Below are 9,926 nucleotides of genomic sequence, written 5' to 3'. Positions count from 1 at the left end.
TAAAAAAAAAAAATTATAGTCATCGTCAATGCTCCTTCACTTTTTGGAAACTTAGCACGGTTATTTTGTGGGTGCTGCAGCAACCCCGGCACACTTACGTCTAGTGCCAATGCTAATGGGTGCCTTCTCAGGGTTCAAAGGGCAGCTGTAGCTGGGCCCCCTTCCACCACTGGGCCCCGGTGCATTGCACCGGATGCACCACTGGTATCTGCGCCCTTGGTGGAGACACAGTATGGACGTTCTATGCATCACTCTTTTTCTCAGTCTTTGACACTAAATCTTGGTGGAGCCGAATGTCATTCTTGTGCTGCACTTCAGGCGGGAAGGAAAGCTATATGTCTCCTGAATTCATGATTCAAGTAGATAATTGTAGGTTTAGGCAGAGGCGTTTTGAGCCAAAGTGAAGTGGGCAATTGCCCCGGGCCTCCACCTGCCAAGGACCACTTGGGAGAGTGATCTTTCTTTATTTCACCTCTGTCTATTCTTCTGTCTTAACCTCTCGCCCTCTGTCTACCTCTCACTCTGTCTCTGTTTACTCACTGTCAACTTCTGTTATTTTTGGAGCCCGCTGCATGACATATGTCAGCTTTTTTTGTGTAACAGTAATGAAAATTTCATCTTCATTTGTTATTATGCAGACTTGAATTAGCAGAAAAAGGTTAATACATTTAAAAACAATTCTGAACGGGAGGGGGGAGGGTCGTGTGGCTAAATTTTGTCTTGTCGAGGGTCCCAAAAATCGTTAAAATGACATTAGGTTTGAGTGAATAATTCTAACAAAGAGGAGTCATGTATTTAGTGCACCACAGAGAAAGAATAGTTTCTAGGCACTTAATACTTGTACTGACCACCCAACTTGATTTCACTCTTCGTTTTACTTTCAAAGGAATGAAAGCTCAAGTTAGCTCTGCAGGATCACACATTTGTGATGTCCAGATTACACGTGTGTCTGTACATTTAACTAGCTGGGCTATCTCACCAAGGTAGGCACTTGTTACCTATAGGTCGCACCAGGATTTCCACTTCCACCCAATGAGCAACCTTGTAACTTGTAGGTCACACACAGTACATTCTAGCATATTCATTTACCACCTGGCCTATTTTTCTATTCTTAGTTGGCTTATACTTGCTGATTACCCATTTTTTCAGCGGGTCTCTTAACTCACTGAGATATGTTACCAGTTACACACTTGGCCAGCAGATAGACCCATTGAAATAGTTTTCTGAATTAGCCATCCTACCGCGGAAACCTGTAAACAACGTTAAGATTACAGATTAAATAATTAAGGGCAACACAGCATTTCATTCTTCGCAGTCTTATTAAATAAATGCCACGGAGGTGAATAATAATACGTAATATTTACTGTACTACTCACAATTGACATCTCGGGTTTTCACTTAAGTGGTGCTAAAGTCCTGATTTTATAGGCGATACGAGGAGTGATTGTTAATCATTTAAATACATGGTGCTACCTAGATTTTAAGCGTACTCTGTCAAATGTATCTTTGCTAATGGCCCAGGATAAGCGCGCTATATAATCTTAAAAATATTGGGGTATTTACTGATTACAGTTATTCCCCATATAAATAAAAGCTTTGCGTATGAATATCAGGGGAGGCTACAACAAAAGAATATGGTGGGGCGCTGTGGCACCATACTCATCGGTGCACACCTTTCTCCCCGATCGGTATCCATGAGCAGGAAAAGGAAGGACTTCCTTCCTGCTCAGAGGACACCAATACAAGCAATCCTGGAGCTGCTATCATGCTGAGAGTAGCTCCAGGATTGGTCGTAGCAGGCTAATTCAGCACTAATTTTGAGGCTGGAGGCCTGTGCAAGCAATTGCCCGGCTGTTACACAGCAGGGGGATTGCTGGGTGTGCACTGGGCATGTGCGGATGGTCGTAGCAATACAGCCGGCCAACCCGACATGCTCACAGCATGGGCAGTTGTAATCCTGCAATGGCAGGACTCAGCACCAACCCCTGCCCTTGCACTGCAGCGTTTAAGTAAAATGGCATTGACATGCCATGTTTTTCTTATTTGTGTGGGCCTGCTGTACTTGCAGCAGGCGGGCGACGCTCCTCCGCTCAAACAGAGGAGCCCCCCCTGATGAATGTGTGAGGTTTAAGATTACACTCCAGGAATATTACACCACGCTGTTAGTTCCATAGCCACGCCTCTTATGTTATGTCAAAGAAACTTATAAAGCACACAATTATGTTACCATTCTTGGCTCTAGACCCCACTGGAGCAAAGAAGAGATCATATTGATTGTAATGTCTGAAGCTGTTAAGAGTGGCTATGTGGCAAAGTTCATCAGGAGGAAAATTAAATAGCTTGGCCAAGCATACCGAGAAGCTACAGTCATAAGTTTTGGCTTCATACATTTTCTTTTTACTTTTACATAGCACAAACTGGGCCGAAGGCCATTAGAGCACTTTACATGAGAACTAGATTACTTACATAATTTTGGGCAAGAGAAGATTTTTAAAAAAGTTTTATAAAGCGCGAACTCGACCCTAAGGTATTGGAGGGCTTTACATGAGCACCAGATAAGTTTCACAAGGATACATTCATTTATTTGGTAAGCATGGGGAGATTAAATAATTTGCCCAGAATCACAGGATGTTGAGCTGATGCGGAAACTCAAACCTGTTTCCCCAGTTCCAAAGTCGGCAGTTCTGACCGTTATGCCACATCACAGGATGTTGAGCTTAGTTCAGCGTTCGAACCTGGTTCTTCTGTTCCAAAACTGGATCATATTTTCCTTGGGCCACATCATCTCTCAATTTTAGGATGACTAATAGGTTGGTAGAGAAGGGAATTCAGAATTCTCTTTGTTGAAAAGTTAACAAAACCCAACTCAGTAAAAATAACAACCAGCCACGTGGAAACAGTGATAATAAAAACAGAAAGCTGATGAGCACAGTAAAATGCAAAAAAACATATCTGCCAACCTCTAAAAAAAATCTCACCATGTGCAAAATGGGGTGGAACCTTGGTGGGGCGGGGCTTAGTATGAAAATTAGCTAATGCGCTGCAACCTGTCCCAACCTCCCAATTAAAAAACAAAAACAAAAAAAAAGCCTGTAAGTCTGCTGCTAATGTATTGGGAGGGAAGGTGGCTTCACATTATGTAATGGACATTGGCTTTGAAGGGCCTCCAAACACAGCTGGGAACCCACTCTATGAAGTGGTTTCCAGCTCATCTTTTGTGCTACTGTGTGCTATGAACTGTTTATCTCGAGACAGTTTAAGGGAGCCAATATCATCCGTGACATGGTAGCACCATGTGAGTTGACAAGTCTGGAGTACAATAACAAGCATTGGCAAAGCCAATAGGTTTTGCATGTGCAAGATTTTTTTGCTTTGTCAATGTTTTTTTAGATGTTGCACAACAGTGCAGTGTGCTCTGTAACATGGCTTAAAGTAAAGAAAAAAATGCTATGATGGAGGGAGAGGGAGGTGTAGAGGAGGAGGGATGGAACAGAAACAATGGACAGCGGGCGGGGGTAGCAACACCTCGGAGGTGCGTGGGAGCAGGGGCGTAGGAGACACTAAAATTCTGGGGGGGACAGGGACAACCTTGTGGACTTCCCAGTGACACTATACAAATCACCGCCCGTTAAACAAATACAATCGCATACTTTCGAAGTAAAATATCGAGAAAAGCAGGCATGTTGTCACAGTTTGCATGTATGCTTGTTTGTTATTTCATATAGTAATCAGACCAAATGTTAAAAAAACATGTATATGAATCTTGCATCTTCATTCACCAAGCAAACAAAGGTCACGGACTTAGGGTGGGGGCGTCGTGTTTGCAAGTGCATTATGGTTTGAAAAATACCTGCTGCTGCATTCCTGGTCTCCAGCAATTTTCAGGCAACAATAAAAATCTGAAGATAACTTTGGTGATTAATGTCCTTTATTGAGAGAGATCGGAGGTTTGACTAGTGGAAGTTTTGACTCTTGGTAAGGTAGCCACAGTGGTGTAATATGCCTGCTGCAAAGAACGTGTACCACGCAGATCACAAAATGCATATCATGTAAATAGGTCAGTGAGTTACTGCTTTTGTCTGAGAGATTCTTTTGGTATTTGCAGTTTAGAAGTTAAAATCCTAACATAGAACAGTGAGCTATTAACCATCATCAAAGAACTGCACGAAAACCTCAAGGTATAGATTAGAACGTTATGATTTTTCCCCAGTCTTTCCTTATCCTAATGTTAGAAAATGGGTTCATTAGGATAGAAATCACTTCTGATTATTAAAGACAATCCCACAACCATGGTGTTATGTTTTAAATTCTGAGTGTGTGTTTCTTTAGTGTTGCAAAGCCATCCTCTGCCCTGGGCCCTCTCCAACGTTTTGCTGACTGGTACTGGTGCCTGAACAGTGTTATTCTGAAGAGACACCTAAAGATACTGTGAAAACACCTACATACACTAGGGTGCACTATGGGTTAGGGTACCCCTATGATTGACATGGCCTCTCCTATAAGGCCCTAGTACATAATAGGGCAGGGGGATTAGAACTACCTTTAAGTCCCTAGAATATAATAGGGCATGGCAGTTTTGAGGCCAGTAGCCCTTTCTGCATTTGCATGTGTGCACTGCTGAAGCCTGGGGTCAGTCTACAAGTAGCCCTGTGTTGTAGGACTGCTTTTAAAATGAAAATTGTGCCCAAACTCGACTTTTCGGTTTGGGGAACTTGCAAATTGATCAACTACAATGCTGGGGCAAAAATAAGTTACGTGGAAAAATGTTTTCCACTTAACTATGGCTGTGTCATATTTGCCACATAATACATCATCTGCTGCATAATCTAACGATTTGACCAAAAACAATTTTGTTGCTCAAACGGATCAAAAATTACTAAGAGAAATGTGACTTATGTTGCTGTGAAGTGTAGGGCCCTTTGCAAAGGTTGACTGGTCACCTTTCCCACTGCTGCATGTGTATGTTACACAGGTACTAATGAGGCAAAAGCTTTGCAGAGGCTGTTAGTATGTATAAATATGTCAAAATAATAAAGTATCATAAAATGCTCTGCATTACGCTGCAGCCTTTTTATTTTTGGATAATTTAGTCAACACTGCAACATCTTTTTGGCCTCCATTGCTGCATAATTCCAGTGGCCCGAAAGAAGGCTGCACATGTTAAAAGTGTTTGTGCATGAAGCAGAGACCATGAAGTTTGCAAACTTAGAAGCTGATTACGATGGCAGGAGGACTTCAGTCCGTCCGCCATTGAATCGGGGAATGGGACCACTGGCCTTCAAGGTGGCGGCCCCACGGTAGGCATTACAATGTGACCGCCACTATGGCATTCGCAGTGCCTATCTTTTACAGTGCAGCAGGTGCTGCTGGCTGCATCATCCGCCGCAATGTGAAAAAGGACATGTTACATATATCACGGCACTAAGTGGCAGGCACAATCAGGTGCCTGCCACATGGTGCAGTGATATGTAGGGGGGCATCTTAGATATCCCCTGGGTCCCATGTCTGGGGGCTGATGGGACAGGGGCCTGCTACGGGCCCCCAATGTCCCTTTCCACCAACTTTTCCATGGCGGGTGAACGGCCATGGATAGGCTGGCGGGTAAGGGGTATCGTAATCCCTACTGCGGTGGCTGGTAGGCACCACCAGCATTGTAGGAACCACGAGCTCCTCCGCCGCACTGGCAGGCTCAAGGCACCAGTTGGGTGTGTGGCGGTGGTCTTTCCGACCGCCAGGGAACCACCCGCCATGGTAATATTGCTGGCGGTAATGCAGTCAACGATGGCGGTGGAACTGCCACTGACGGGGTGACGGGGCAGTCCCACCTCCATTATAATCACCCCATAAGTTTGGTGTGCATGCAAATCCTTCATTGCTGATCCCTAAGTTTGGTGTGCATGCAAATCCTTCATTACTGATCGCTGGTGAGTTGCACCACTACTGCTAAAAAAGGCAAATGGAGGTACCAATGGGTGCCATGGACTGGCCTCAAGGATCTTGTGACCTCAGTGACAGTCACTGTCGATGGTGTGTCTAGGGTGTGCTTCCTTGTATGCCTGCTCGCAAGACTGGAAGTGAACTGCGGTATGGATTGTGGTGGACAGGCCTTCAAGGTTAACTCACACTTGCCGCCATTAGGGTCCACCTACGTGTGCTAAGACACCAGGGCTTCTAAGGTCTATCGGGCCTTCTAAGGTGTAGCATCGGAATGAGCCTTGTCAGGAGTGTGGTCTGGTGGACTGGTCATGAAGGCTGAAAATGGTGCTCAAGTTCCAAATTCAGCAGCTCTGGCCAGAGTGCCACGTCCGCTCCCACATTGAACACCATACTGCCCCACTGAGAGAAACTTGCACTGCCTTAAGTTACAACTCAATTGTGCTGCAACTAAATTTAAAGTATGCACTAGACAACAGTAAAATGCTGCCTGAAAAAAACAAAGAACACCCTGGAAAAAGCAAACACTCATAAGGAATGCAAGAATAAGCAAAGCATGTGAAATGAAATCAGGAACAACATGGTTACCTTAACAGTTTTAAACTCATTATTCAGAAATCAGTAAGTGATTTTGCCTGTAAATTTCAGGACATGGCTACAGGACCAGTCAGGAAGGGACCCGTTTCAATGTCCATTGCTTATATACTTTTAAAATGTAAACAGTTTGGTAAAAAAAAAAAGACCACATCCCCGAACACAGAGCTACAGTACACATTTTATAAGATAAAATAATTAAAACAGTTGAAAACAATCATATTAAACGTTTCTACTCCACTCATCAACCAGTTATTGCAGTCCCTATAGGGATGGTGCACTTCCCCACCCTGGGAAAACAGGGGGGGGCATATTACCAAGGGCCTTATCGCCGCTTTAGCGGGAATTTTTCCTGCTAAAGCCGCGATAATTGTATCGCCCTATTACCTAGCTGTCGCTAACACCAGTTAGTGACAGCTAGTAGGAGATAGCGGGCATTTAGGTGTCCACTTTGCATGTCAGTGATAATTATCGCTAATGACATGCAAAGTGGGCGTGCCAAGATGTTAGCGACTGGAAACAGTCGCTAACATCTCTATCTCCTATTACCAACTTTTGGAAATAATCGCGCTAAGCGCGATTATCTCCAAAAGCTAACGCCTGCCCAGAGCTATTCTTAGCCATGTTATCCAATGGTAGGTGGAAAACATGGCTAGGAGCATTTGCTTGGTAATGCATGAATATCGCTGACTTTACAGCGATATTCATGCATTTCGGCCGATTTTTATCGCTTAGGAGATAAACCTTGATAATAGCAAGGCTCCTAAGCGATAAAAATCGGCGGAGCTCGGCGATATTAATATTGCCGCTAAACCAACATAGCGATAATCATCACTAGTAGTTGGTAATATGCCCCAATGTTCTTCAAAGAAAGAAGAAAAAAAGAAAGTAGCGCTTTCACTGGCAAACTCTGTAAAGTGGTGCTAATGTGTGTGGGTGTAAATAACAATCTGGCCTGTCCGATGGCCACTCTATATCGCTTTATTTAGGTATTTAATAATTTTTTCTCTCCGTCCTAAGGTTTTTCTTTGGAATTATAAAACCATCAGCAAATGGGGACATTTCCAGCCAAAGTGTTCTTCCTATTTTGGATCCATTTCACAGGGAAACAAATAAAGACAAAGAGAGGCAAGAGAGAGAACGTAAGAGCTGTCTCGAAATCAGAACTTAAAGAGGAGGAAGACAGAGACAGAAAGAGATAGAGGAAAAAGAAAGAGAGAGGGGGAGGAGGGCCGCTGCCAGAGGCAGATCAGGACTGAGGAGAAGTTGACACTGTGCTTGCCTTCTCTGGGCATGAAAGAAAAGAGACAGAGTTGTCTTCCTTCTCTGCCCTTCCCAGGACGCCGAGCCTTCCTGCAGCATAACAAAGGGCAGAGGGCAGGTGTCCTCTTTGACTCCGGGCAGGTCAAGTACAGGGCCATTAGGTAGCGCTTTCGCGCGCTAATGGCCCTGTCAATAACAGAAGGGAGAGAGGAAATTCTTTTGTCCCCCGTGTCCCCCCCACTTTAAAATCTGGGGGGGATATATCCCCCTCGTCCCCCACACTTCCTACGCCCATGCGTGGGAGGAGTGAGGATCTGCAACGGACAGCAGGAGTAAGGTGTGGGATGAGAAGCAACAGGAAAGCAACATGAGGGAGTTGCAGCGGATGGGGAGGGAGATGCAATAATGGAGAGTAAAAAAAGTACCTGGAGGTGCGTGCGGCCAGTGGAAGAGAACTGGTCACAAACAGGTTGTTGAACTAGATCCCTGCTCCATGACAGAGGCAGAAGCCCTGGGAGAAAGCAGGAAGAGGCCAGAAGTCAGGAGGAGGCAAGATATGTGAACAATAGGAAGCAAGGAAACAAGAGTGGCATGGTGGCCAATCAATGTTAAGTATTGGTAAGTAAGGGGCGGGCTTTCAGTCTGTTGTAAGGTTTTTTTTAACAAAAGATTTCTCTGACAGCGCATGAGTGCTGTCTCAACAAAAACCTAAAAAGGAATGATAAACACAGTACACAGCAGAGCAGAATTAATCATCAGTCAGTTAACCAGAGAACCCAAGCAAATCGTCTACATTATCTCTATCAATGTTAAGAAAGAAACAAACAATAGAATATAGACATCGTAAATGAGCCGTACATTTGTTATCGACCACAGCTGCAAATCTAATAAAGACGCAAAGTAACCGTATATCATTGCAGTTAGAGCAAGCGAAAATGGCTGAAAAGCACGTTCATATGTAGAGACTAAAAAAGGAGGGTTTCAAAAACAATCTGCGAAGGGTGGATCTTTTCAGACGATAATTAACAAAGATGGGAGCCGGATGGTGAAGAGATCTATGAACTATACATAAGGTCATGATTTGAATAAGTTGTTTAGCAGAAAACCAATGAAGATGAGAAAGTAGTGGGTAGGCGTGAGCAAATTTGAGGCCATTCCATGTTAAAATGGCTGCTGCATTCGGAATGGAATGAAGTTTATGTAGTAGGAAGAGTGTTCTTCCGTGACAGATGGAGTAAGCATAATCTAGGCAAGACCCTAAGAGAGTGGAGGCTCCTCCACTAAGGCGGAATAGCATTGCCCCACTGCTATTTCAGTAGTGAAAAAAAGAAAATGATAGTAACTGGACATTATTATAATTTTCTTTTTCGATGCAGGAATCGTGCGGGGCTAGCTCTGTGATGGCAGAACAGGTGAAGAGTAGTTTGCACTCCCTCTAGGGCTGGCCAAACCGACATGCGCACTTGGCATATTCTTCATTAGGCTGTGTTGCACAGCCCCATGGAGAAATGCCTAGCCTGAGCTAGGCTGACCAATCACGCTGTTGCTCCTTAAGTGTTGTGATTGGCTGGGAGAGCCCGGTAGCCTGAGTGCTTCCTTTGTTGTAGCAGAATTGAAGAAGATGGGCGAGAGATGGCAGCGGCGTGACGGAGAAGGTAGGTTTTTTTTTCCAACTCAAGGGTTCCCTGCCCCATTTACAACTGGGCAAACACAGGGTTTCAAAAGGTAGAGCCCCAGCTAGGTCTGGCATCAGAGACCCTTGATTTGACGACTCAATATTGATAACAAAAATGTCATTTGGCATAAATATTATGGTCTGAATATCGTCACAAAAATATTGCCTCACTGGGTGTAGATTTTCTATTATTAACTCCAATGGTGCAATATTTTTGTGAACAAAATTTAGGGCACAATTATTTTCTCAAGACAATATTTAGACCATGATATTCTAATATGGTACTGGCCTGGTAGGCCCATGCGCCACCAGGCCATAAGTTCACAGTGATGGCCGCCCCGTGTTTGAAACTATTACTTCTTTGATAAGAGATTGCAAGAAAGTCTTTATAAAACATGTTACCCTGGGCATCCTTCTCCTCTTAGAAGAAGAAGGCTCAGCAGTGGCTTGAGCCTGTGAG

This window comes from Lissotriton helveticus, chromosome 3_1, assembly GCF_964261635.1.
Source record: "Lissotriton helveticus chromosome 3_1, aLisHel1.1, whole genome shotgun sequence".
Lineage (NCBI taxonomy): Eukaryota > Metazoa > Chordata > Amphibia > Caudata > Salamandridae > Lissotriton > Lissotriton helveticus.
This window is presented reverse-complemented; position numbering follows the sequence as displayed.